The sequence below is a fragment of the Capsicum annuum genome, chromosome 6 (assembly GCF_002878395.1).
Source record: "Capsicum annuum cultivar UCD-10X-F1 chromosome 6, UCD10Xv1.1, whole genome shotgun sequence".
Lineage (NCBI taxonomy): Eukaryota > Viridiplantae > Streptophyta > Magnoliopsida > Solanales > Solanaceae > Capsicum > Capsicum annuum.
Window position 1 is genome coordinate 166,343,660 of NC_061116.1, and position 11,743 is coordinate 166,355,402.

Consider the following 11,743-nt stretch of genomic DNA (forward strand, 5'->3'; position numbering starts at 1 on the left):
TTTTTTTTGTTGTCTATGCTACTTGTCCTGGATTGAAATTTGCGAAAACGTGATTGTGGTTTCGACTTTCTTTAGACCGCTGCATGTGAAAATTATTTCGGTGAACTTTAATTTTGTGTTTATGTTCCTTCATTAGTTGATTACCAGTTTCTGCTGAATTATTTTTTACTGATCTTGTTCATCAAGATTACGAGAAGTGATTAGCATTAAGTCTTATCTGTTGTGATGAGTTGTGATAGTCTTAGTGACCTTTTCTGTTCTTGTTCATGGTCTAATTAATGACAATCTCTTTTGAACGCTAATTATGGTGATTTTAAAATCCTTGACATGTGCAAATTATCAAGTAATGGTGATTTTAAAATCCTTGACATGTGCAAATTATCAAGTAATGGTGATTTTAAAATCCTTGCAAATTATCAAGTAATGTGTGACAGATCGACATATTCTTTGGTGAAATTGATTTCTTTTTTTCCTTGTCTTGTCATTTGAAATTCTCTTGATTGATTGTCCTCCTTATTTCATTGCTTTCATATTTTTTTCTTACTTGGTTATTTATGTCAATCGTAATCTGTTTATGTAATTTTTATCTAATTACATTAATTATGAAAAGAATTCTTGCTGATTAATTTCCATGAATGTCTCATTTGCTTTTAATTTACTTAACTGATTGATTCACACTATTTATTTAAGGAAATTTGACTTATTTTATATATAAGTGTGATATTCATATTTAGGGAAAAATTTCATTGATTGACTAATTTTATTTTCCCTTAATTGATTGACAAAAGATATTCTTTTTCCTTTATTTGTCTTGACTCCTTTACTATATAAACAACACCCTTCGTATTGAAGAACTTACAACTTACAATTTATTCTATTGCACAAAAAGCTTTAAGCAAACAAGAAACAATTTTACTTTATTACTCTTTCGTACTTATTTTTTTGGAGTATTGATCTTAACTATTCTGCGGCAATTCGTACGTGGATCCTGTGCTTCTTGATTTTCTTCTTATTATTATTTATTATCGGTAATCGGTAAGTCACTATCGATGCAATTTTTTTTACACTTTATGTGATGATGCTAGTAAACATGTTTATAGAAATCCCTCGGTGTTTGTTTGCTATGTCTTATGTTATATTTTCTCCTGTACTGCTATTATACAATTGTCTCGCAGGTGTAAATAGACAGTTTCGAAAATTTGAAGGATATTGGGAAAGGGGTTGTCATATATTGAAATATATTTTCAGCAATGTTTTGTGAACGGACAAATTTCAGAAATAGCATACTTATCCCCTTAATTATGAGTTTCATAGCAACAGTTTCATAATTACATAATATAGCAAGTTGTATTTTGTATTTTTGCAAACTGTTGCTACAAAAATATAAATACGTATGATTTTTACTGCCCTTATGATCGATATGTATTTTGTATTTTTGCAAACTGTTGCTACAAAAATATAAATACATACAAATACATATGCTACAAAATGTAATTTAATAGAAGTGTTGCTATTTTTTATAATTTAATACTTAAGTATGCTACTTTATATAGTTTTTCCTTTAAAAAATTAATGTCCAAAGCTTTACTAATTTATAGCATATTTTGCATTACAAAATTAATGGGTATCCTCTACTAACGTAATTACTTTATTTTGACATACTTTGTTTAACAACTTTAAAACACCATTTTTTGAATGACTTGACAGTTATTTTTTCATCAATAAATAGTTATTTTTCATTTAGACATCATGTTTAAATATTTATTACACTATAAATTAATGTTTCTATTCTCTTTATGTTTGTTTAACTTCGGCATGTAGTTTTCATTCTTAACGAATTTTACAACATTATTTTGACTTAAACAACAATTACAATTTGTCATACTAGCAATTATTGAACACTTGGATATCATGCCTATAGGTTAATGACATCAAAAACAAGTTATTATTGGTCTTTGCATGTTAATTACGTTAATCAATTTTAATTAACCAAAAGGTTAACTTGGGACAATTATGTGCTACGTGACTTCCTACTTGTTATGCGTTTCGAGTCTTAGGCAATATAGCTTTATTTTGTCTAGACCACCAAACCAAAATAGCAAAGTCCAATGCCTCTTGAACGATAAGCGGGACAATAAGTATTACTAAAGACGATAGTTTTATCCTTCTTGTAGAACGCCTTTAGATTTAACAACCAGCCTAGATGGGGTGGGACGGGTAGTCATTCGAAAGTGACGATCTCCAACAGACATTAAAGGTAAGCATATGACTTGTCTAAGAGTTCGGCCAATGAGTCGGATGATGATTAAACAAGTTGGGATTCTGATCAGAATGAGACCAAAAATATTTCTTTGTTCACATTTCTTTGTTTGATTTGACGAATTCTTTTCATTCTTTTATTTACCTTACGTGCTTATTTATTTAGGGCAGTTAGTTTGTTACGTAAGCAGTCCCCTTTTGTTACAAATTATGTCATTTCTTTCTCCTCGCTTGTCTTATTATATGTTTTACTGATTTTTATCACTTAGATAATTAATAATTAAAAATGAAAAAATGACATGTGTTTGCTTATTAATTACTTTTATCACTTAGCTAACATTTAAGTTAATAAAAAATGAGACCTTTATTTGATCACATAGAATCCCCACGTAAAATACGAATTTGGTCAGGAACCACTTTTGTGGACCTCGAAAGGTGCCTAACACCTTCCTTTTGAGGTAATTTGAAACCTTACCCGAACTCTGGTGAACTAAGACAAAAATAAACAAAATAGGTCCGTAGTAGCCTAGACCGGTGCCCTAACGCACCTTAATACGTTAGGTGGCGACTCTTCACACTCTTCCTCAAACAATCCCAAAAGAGTGGTCACGTCGAATCCGGCTAGGAAAATGGGGCGCGACAATAGTAGTGGAGAAATATCAGCTGATTTCTATGGTTTGGTAAGCAGATGGATGTGGTTTCTGTCTTCCTCAAACAATCCCACCCCCACCCTCATCCTACGGGTTCTTTCGAGGAAATATTATTAGTTGAGAGACCGGAAGATTGGTAGTCTTCCCTCATTCTTTTCTGCTTGCTTTCTGCACTCAAAACATATTTCATTCCATCACATTTTTCCATCCAAGAGTCCCTTCACCTTACTCAACACTTCACAGCATAAATCAGTTTTCATCCTTTAACAAAAGAGCTATGTTCAAAATCATCTTCAGAAAGTAGAAGGGTCTTAAAATGGCTACCACCTTTTTGCTATTCATAACCTTCAAAGGACCATTTTTCTCCAATATTTCAGCCACAAGAAAAGCGTACTCAAGCCATAAAATCGCATTCCCTCTATAAATCCAGAAGAGCTGTTACATCATATCACAGTTATATCTTTTATCTAGAACTATTTATCACTTTCCCTGTCCCAAAACAGACAACATTTTCATCCAAGAGTTAATAGGAATTTGTCTACAACTAAATCTACTGAATATACTCTTTTTAAATAGAGAAGATTGCAACTTCTCGTGTGATTTGTAAGTTGCTATTTGATCACACCAAAAATAGGTAACGCTGACCCTCAATTAAAAAAAAAAATGGGAGCACTACTAAATCAAGAAAAGAGAGTAAATAGGAAAACGCCAAGCACGTTTAATTGGATAATCATGCCAAGTGTAACATGTTGTAGCAACAAAACCTGAATATAGAGGAAACAATTTTTCTGTGTAACGGCAGACAAACTAAATATGTCAAATGGCAGAGGGATCAGCAACGGAAAGATAGGTAATTTTTTTTTTATTTAAAAAAAAAAAACAATTCAAAATCTTTGGAAAGACAGATAATTTTCAGTATAAAGAGTTTCAGGCTCTTGTTTCTTTTATTCAGGACGCCTTAGATAGTAGAATACAAAAATGGTAGCATTACCTCAAGAAGTACAGAAATTATAATGAGATGCCTACTCATCCTTCTCCAACTATGAGATCGTTTTACTGTTCTGGCAATAACAGCAGCCTCCTCTTTGGAAATATGTTGCAATCTCTTCTCAAAGTCATCTTTATGTGAACCAAATAGACTATTCCATATTCTTGATAATAGTCCCTTTTTCTTTTTCTTTTTTGTCTTTGCTTCATTATCTGTAGATGTGACAGGTGCAGTGGCAGCAGTGTCACCAAGATCTTTTTCAGACTCTGTAGTAATTTCCTACAAGTTAAAAATGAAGATCACCACCATGAATCGTTTCACGTGAATAAAGGACAGTTCGGTGCACTAAAGCTCCTGCTATGCGCAGGGTCCGGGAAAGGACCCCATCACAAGAGTGTATTGTATGCAGCCTAGTGCCTTACCTTGCATGAATGCTTTATGTTTTTGCTATGAGGGAGGAGAGACAGAATGAGCCAGAAAAGACAGGCCAAATGAGCCTTTACTTCAATGATATAATGACCTATTACTGCACATAATTTATATTATAAAAAAAAGTGGCATACACAAAATTCATCACAAGAGGTTTCGGCATTTAAAGAAGAGAGCAAATGAACCATTATTGATACGTCAATTCACATACATAAATATAATTTTTTCAATGAGATTCCAAAAAGAAAAAAAAAATGCTGAATTTACCTCTTTCACCAATCTTAGCTAGCCTTAACCCAGTAGTTTTATTATCTCTTTTAAAAAATTAACAAAGTAACAATGACACTAGCCAACAATGACTTCGCTTTAGTCCAAGCGGTTAAGTTTGTGTGTTGTCAAATTGAGATTGCATGTTCAAAGTGCAAGTCTGAGATCTTTTTATTTTCTTTTATCAAATGAGCCTTAAGATGATGTATCGTTTTAAGACCCCTTTCTTATAAGCAAAATAGAAGCCTACGGAATGTGCGTAGGAGGTTTGATGCAAGACCTCTATTTAGTACAAAGCTCAGCTTCACCATTAGACTAGTGAAGTAGAATCATCCAATATTACATATCGATTTTTTGCGTATCATATATATTCACTGAAATGTTTTGAATGAAAAATGTGCATCCGCCCCTAGACATTACCAATCTTGTTAAAAAAGTCGGATTATGCCTGCTCCTTGTTTGAATATGCACACGGACACTGTTTAGTCAGCTTTTCCATTCACAAATATCAATAAGAATCCATCGAACCCTCTTTTCCTTTCTTTGCCTTCATATCTCCCCACCATAGATTCATTTGAAACATTTTATAATGCTTCTATTATATTTGCCTATAACATTCAGCAGAGTTTCTTTACTGTTTCATACCTATTCTTGATTCCAAATGATGCATAATCCCACAAGACACGACTTTATTCCACGCAAAACATCTTAATTGAACCACTATTAATCTACTCCAATCGTAAGAATTCTCTTCTTCATTCATCCACTACAGTAACTTCCAGAGATCAACTAACACTTCCTATTTTCAAACTTCATCAGGAAAACAAAATAATATACTCCCTCTGTCTCAATTTACATGGAACACTTGGAATTTGGAGATTCAAACTTTTAAACTTTGACGTGAATCAAGACATAAATGCTTTAAGTTTTTTGAAATGAAATTTATACATTTGAAACTACATTTAAAAGCAGTATAAATCACAATGATTAATAATTTAAAATAGATATACTTAGGTTGATTTTCGAAATTCCAACTGTGACACGTAAATGGACACGATTCAACAACAAAGGTTAACCAAGTCAACAGAAAACAAGCAAATTAAAATCAAATATGGAAGATTGTGGGAGAAGGCTTTATATTACCTGGTTGCAGAGTCGATCGATGAAGCAGATTAATTTGAAAAGTGTAGTGTGTGATTGTTGAATTCAAAAAAGAGGAGGAGGAGAAGGAGGCGTTCGAATAGATATATGCGTTTTGGATGCCAATTGCCCTACAATGAATAGTAGATCCGGCCGGACCTTCTCCCTAATAAGTAAGGAAGAATTAAAGCAAAAATGATGAAGATGATAGCTGAGTTGGCGCGACCACCCCTCTCTATCTGTCATTATCCAACGTATTACACAGGTGGAACAGATGCAATAAATGGCCTGCCTCTGCGGAAAATTTTATTATGGCCTCATGGACCATGTAATATTTGCACCCTATTATTTTGACATATCTATGGAAACAATTCTTTTTTCCTCTCTCCATATTTCTTTATCTTCTCTTTTTTTTTTTTTTAGATAACTCATCTTTTTACTTTTTTATTTTAGAGTTAATTATTATTTACTATTTTATTTTATCTTTTTTTTTTCAATTTTCTTATGCTCATAAAACTAATCGTAATGATCTTTTTATCTTCCTAATTCTTACTTATAGATATTTACAAGTAAATTAAATTTATATAGTATTTTTTGGTTTTAGTTTATTTATGTCACTTTTTTATAAGTTGATTTCAAAAAGAGTGTCTTTTTTCATTTTCTATTTTTTTTTATTTTAACTGTTTACCTGACATGTTTAAAATCACAAAAGTTAAAGAATACTTTAAGAGCCCGTTTGGGATTACTATTACAAAACTGCTTATTTGAGAAGCACTTTTATAAAATGGCTTTTCAGAAAAATGTTTTTTAAAAAAACAGTTTGTGTTTGGTAAATTCATTTGAAAAGTGCTTTTGATAATCAAATTATATTTGGATAATCTTTTTCAAGAAATATTTTTTTGAAACAAATGACCAAAAAGGACATCTATCAATAGACTTTTATTACTAAAATCAATTTATAAAGAAAAATTATTTTAAATATCTATTATAATATTCTTAATTATTTTTTTTATTTAATTAAAAAGTACGTACTCTAAAATTTTCAATTAATATTTATACATTCAAAATTTAAATGGTGATATATTACTTAAATAATTTAAATATTACTTAAAACATCAAAGAAAAATGAATACAGAAGTTATTACATAAATTAAATCACTATATATGAAAAAAAAAATTAACGACAAAAATAACTAGCCCTTCATACATCATAAAAATTCTCAACGATTCATTCCTAATTTTATCACGCAATGTCTCCATACTTGTAAAACATCTCTCTTGTATTTCTGAAGGTATATCAAAAGGCTGGTTTGCTTCCTCGAAATATGAAATATAAATTCTTAAAAATTAAACGCTAATCAAACTTGTAATCTCTCTCTCTCTCTCTCTCTCTCTCTCTCTCTATATATATATATATATATATATATATATATATATATATATATTTGTGTGATATGAATAATTTTTGTCATAAAAAAAATAATTTTTTGCTTATGCTTATTTTGAGAAGCAGAAAAAATGCTTCTGCTTATTTTTAAAAGCACTTTTGCAAGTTTACCAAACACCCTTCTTTTTTAAAAAAGTATTTTTTTCTCAAAATAAGTGTTTATTTTGAGAAATAAGCAATCCCAAACAGGATCTAATATATTTTATATATTTTTAATTTGAGATCAATTAAGATCCTGTTTGGATAGGATTAAAAATTAAAATTTTAATTTATGTGTTTAAAAGTTGAAAATAAATGTTTAGAAATTAAACAGATAAATATTTGGATAGAAGTGTTGAAAATGAAAAGAAGTTGTGAATGTGCTTGATAAACAAGGGCTGTTAAATATTTTCTTATTATCAAAATAACTTAAATATTTTTAAAGATGCTAATACCATAAATAAGTTAAATTATATATAATTTTTAATTCTAATAATTCAAAAACAAAGAAAAAGGATGAAGAGGAAATTAGAGAAAAGAGACAGAGAGAAGAGGCAAAGAGAAAAATAAAGAAAAAAAATATATTTAAGGGCTGCAAATTTAGGGTATTGTTGAAATTGGAGAAAAATATAAGGAATAAGAAGGTAAATGTCTTGATCAAATTAAAGAGAATTTTAATTTAAAAAGTAAAAAGTTGGGGTACCCGACATCTCACTTTTTGCTTTTTTTAAATCAAATTTTAACTTTTTAAAGTACTTTTTAATTCTACCACACATCTAAAAAGGCTAAAAAGAGATTAAATATTGATTTGATCAGATTTTAATCTTATTCAAACGAACTCTAAAAAATATTTTAATTTAATTATTCATGTCTATTTAATGATGGAAAAACTCTAAAATTTTAGGAAAAGAATATTAAGAAAATTAAAATCAATATTTAGATTTATGTAGGACCCACTCCATTTTTTTTGATCCTATCAACTTTAAATTTTACTATACAAGAGATGCCCTTAACAATAAAAAATATGTGATGATTCTTTAATTTCTAAATATTAGAGATGACTTAATAATATTAAATCATGATAAATAATATCATATAAACTTACGAAAGATAAATTTATTACTTATGAAATTTATTTTCAAATTTTCAATATCCAAAATTCTTTATACTAACAAAAAAATAAGAGAATATAATTAAAAAATATAAATTACCTCTATGGTAAAGTGAAAAAAATTTATTTTTTTTATAAATACCAACAAATAAAAATTAGTTGAAAATAAAAACAAAGCAAAATAATAAAAACTTCAATTTATTTAGTACAGTAACACGAGAAAAAAATAATTTGAAGAAAAAGATAAAGACAGAAAAATTAAAAAAAAATAGTAAATAAAAGTTAACCCCATAAAAGGAAAAGGAAAAAAAGTGATTTGTCCAAAAAATTAAAAAAAAATTAAATAACTAAGAAAATAAAAGAATATAAAAATAAAAATTACTTTAAGTAATGGGACCCACAAAGCTTATGTGTCAAAATAATAGGAGCCTCATGCAAATATGATGTGGTGCATGAGGTCCATAATAAAATTTTTCCTGCCTCTGCCTCAAAAATATTCTTTAACTTTCTTTAAAAATTAATGTAAAAAAAATAAAGTATGAATAAACATTAATGTAATAATTTTATGAAAAAAAATAGTAATTATAATCAAATGTTCTTCATGATTTTGCCACTTTTCATGATTCGTTAGATAATTTGTATCTATAATCTATATCTATAATATATTAAAAGTGTAAATATCCTTAAAAAAGTGATTTGAACTTTTTGTCCTTCATTAAAAAAACTCTCCTTTAGACAAAACTGTCTTTTCAATATTTTCTTCAATTTATTATTTAATTATTTTTATTATATTAAATAGACTCCTAAAATATATGAGACTTTTAAAATATGTGGAAGGACAATCAATGGATATTTTTCCTTGTACTGATCAATTAGAGAAATACTCATAAAATAGAATAGAAAAATACTCCTAAAATAAGACTCTATTAAGAAAATATTTGTATAAATATTGAGATGCACGTTAAACTAGAGAAGAAACAAGTTTAGTTGTTGAAAAACCATGATTGATACTCATTTAACTTGGTTCAGTTGCATGTCTAGATTGGTGGATGTTTAATTTTCGAACCCTCAACTTCTTCACTGTTTTTAACAATATAATAGAATTCAACATGTGTGTATATATATATATATCTTCTTTACTTTCATTCAAGTCATTTTTTAGGGTCAAAATTCTTGCTCATACAAGAATTATTTTCAGTAAAACTGAAGTTTTGTGATCATTATTGTATTATTTTGTTGTAGTTTACAAGTGTGATCACTATTGTATTATTTTATTGTAGTTTACAGGTCATAGATGAATTTACAGGTGGTAAATGAATGTCAGTCGGCTTTGAGGAATTTCTTAGATAAAGGTTAGGTTTTATTATATTATATTTAAATCTTTGTTTTGAGAACTTTTTTTGTGTAAAGGTTAAGTTTAATTGCATTATTTTGATATATCTAATATCGTATTATTTTCCTATATTTACAGGTGGTAGATGAGTGTCAAACGTCTTTGAGAATTTTTTTGTGTAAAGGTTAGATTTAATTATATTATTTTGATGTCTCTATTATCTTATCTTGAGTCGGGGGTCTATCGGAAACAGTCTCTCTACTTCTTCAAAGGTAGCGGTATGGACTGCAGACATTTTATCCCCCAGACCTCACTTGGTGGGAATACGCTGCGTTTGTTGTTGTTGTTAATGTCTCTATTATCATATTATTTTTTTGCAGTTTACGAGTGGTAGATTAATGTCGATCGACTTTGGCAAAAATTTTTTTTGTAAAGGTTAGGTTTAATTAAATAAATTCTCCAAAATATGTTGAATTTAATTATTGTATTCATCTTTATTATTTAAATAAATATCATATTTAGTGTAACATTTGAACTCAATAAAGTGAGGTACATGTGTCAGGCGTATATGACACTACTCATTTAAAACAATGTGTATTAAATTGAATAAGGAAGTAGAATAAAAGGAGTCATGACGAAGAGGGGAAAAAAATAAATTAAAAATCTAATAATACCAACCTAAGAGGTAATCTAATTTTTTTTTTATATATATAAACGTGTTAATATGATTTGAAGATGTATAAAATATTAAAAATGTAGATCTGTCCTATTTACTTGTTAACATATCAACTGAAGCATCTCAATTACGCTTTAAACTTGAACTTTTTGTACAAGTAATTTTTTTTTAATAGAGACTTGTTGTTTTAATTATATAAAATACTATCGAAGATTAAAATAATTATTTATTTAATTTTATTAAGGGAAAACATATGGTTATTTAACTGCGACTTCTATAATTTTACAATTATGTATTAAATAATAAATAAAATAACGGCGAGGAAAAAATTCCAAAAAAGTAAAAGAAAAGAACAAAACACTAACACAAACTCAAATATTAGCATAAAAACAATTGTTAGCATATTAATAAGACTATGAAATGCTTTTTAGTTTTCAATAATCAATTTATATATTTTTCTTTGTTTAAAAAAAATTGTATAAGAATATTGTTAGGAGCACTATATATAAAGATAAATTTAAAACCAAAATCCCGTAACTTTCATCTTATAGCTATATTAATAACAATTATCCGTATATATACATTCACCTAAATTTTTAATTGCATATTAAGATACAAAATATAAATTCACTGAAATTTTTTTAATTTTTTTTTTTTAAAGAAAAACTTCAAAAATAAAAAATTAATGGCAATGAAAAATATACTTTTAGCTATTTTTCATGGACATTTTTTTGGACATACTTATTCTTTGATATAGTATATTACATCTTCAATAACACTCTACCCAAACAATCAAAGAAAAAGAAAGAGAGGAAAAAGATTATTAAAGAATGAAAAGGAGATCAAGCCATAAAAAAATCTAAGCGGAGCAAATAAATAATAATTATTATTAGCAAAATAAGATCATTTAAATATTTTAATTAACAAAAAATTAAATATCTCTTGTGCCTTAGAATCAATATACAATGTCAAAATCTAATTAACTGAATAAAAATATTTAAAAATAAAATCATACAAGATATCTTTGTTTGTAAATAAACATGAATAACAATTGAGGCAAGAAAAACTTATATATAGGGGGGGAAATGAATACCAATAGGCAGAGGAATAAATTGGCCATAATTATTGATGTTAATGTAAAAAACTTAAGGAAGGAAAAATCATACAACCATTACGAAAAAAATAGAGAAAGTTTTAGGAAAAGAAATTAATAGCATTGATGATGAAATGTATGGGTGTTCAAAAATTGAACCGATCAATAAATTGAATCGATAAAAATGTTGTTGGTTTTTTGTTATTAGGTTATTGGGTTAACAATTTTTCAATGATTTTATAAAAAAAAACTATTGGGTTATTAATTCGTTTTCATTTTTTTCTTATTGGGTTATTGGGTAAACCGATAACCCAATAAAAATATTCTAAATTATTACTTTACCCTTACTTATATTATATTATATTATATTA

At 28.0% G+C, this 11,743-nt stretch overlaps 1 long non-coding RNA gene across 2 annotated transcripts; it reads right to left on the reverse strand.

Moving 5' to 3' along the window:
• Nucleotides 1-3,754: 3,754 nt before the first annotated feature.
• LOC124885487 lies at nucleotides 3,755-6,105 on the reverse strand. 2 transcript variants are annotated; one of them, XR_007057256.1, is made up of 3 exons: nucleotides 5,737-6,082; nucleotides 4,320-4,423; nucleotides 3,755-4,176 (listed from the first exon to the last, which is right to left on the reverse strand). It is a non-coding gene; the product is annotated as an uncharacterized LOC124885487 (long non-coding RNA). The 2 variants fall into 2 exon arrangements; XR_007057257.1 differs by lacking the exon at nucleotides 4,320-4,423 and having other exon boundaries at nucleotides 5,737-6,105.
• Nucleotides 6,106-11,743: the final 5,638 nt, after the last annotated feature.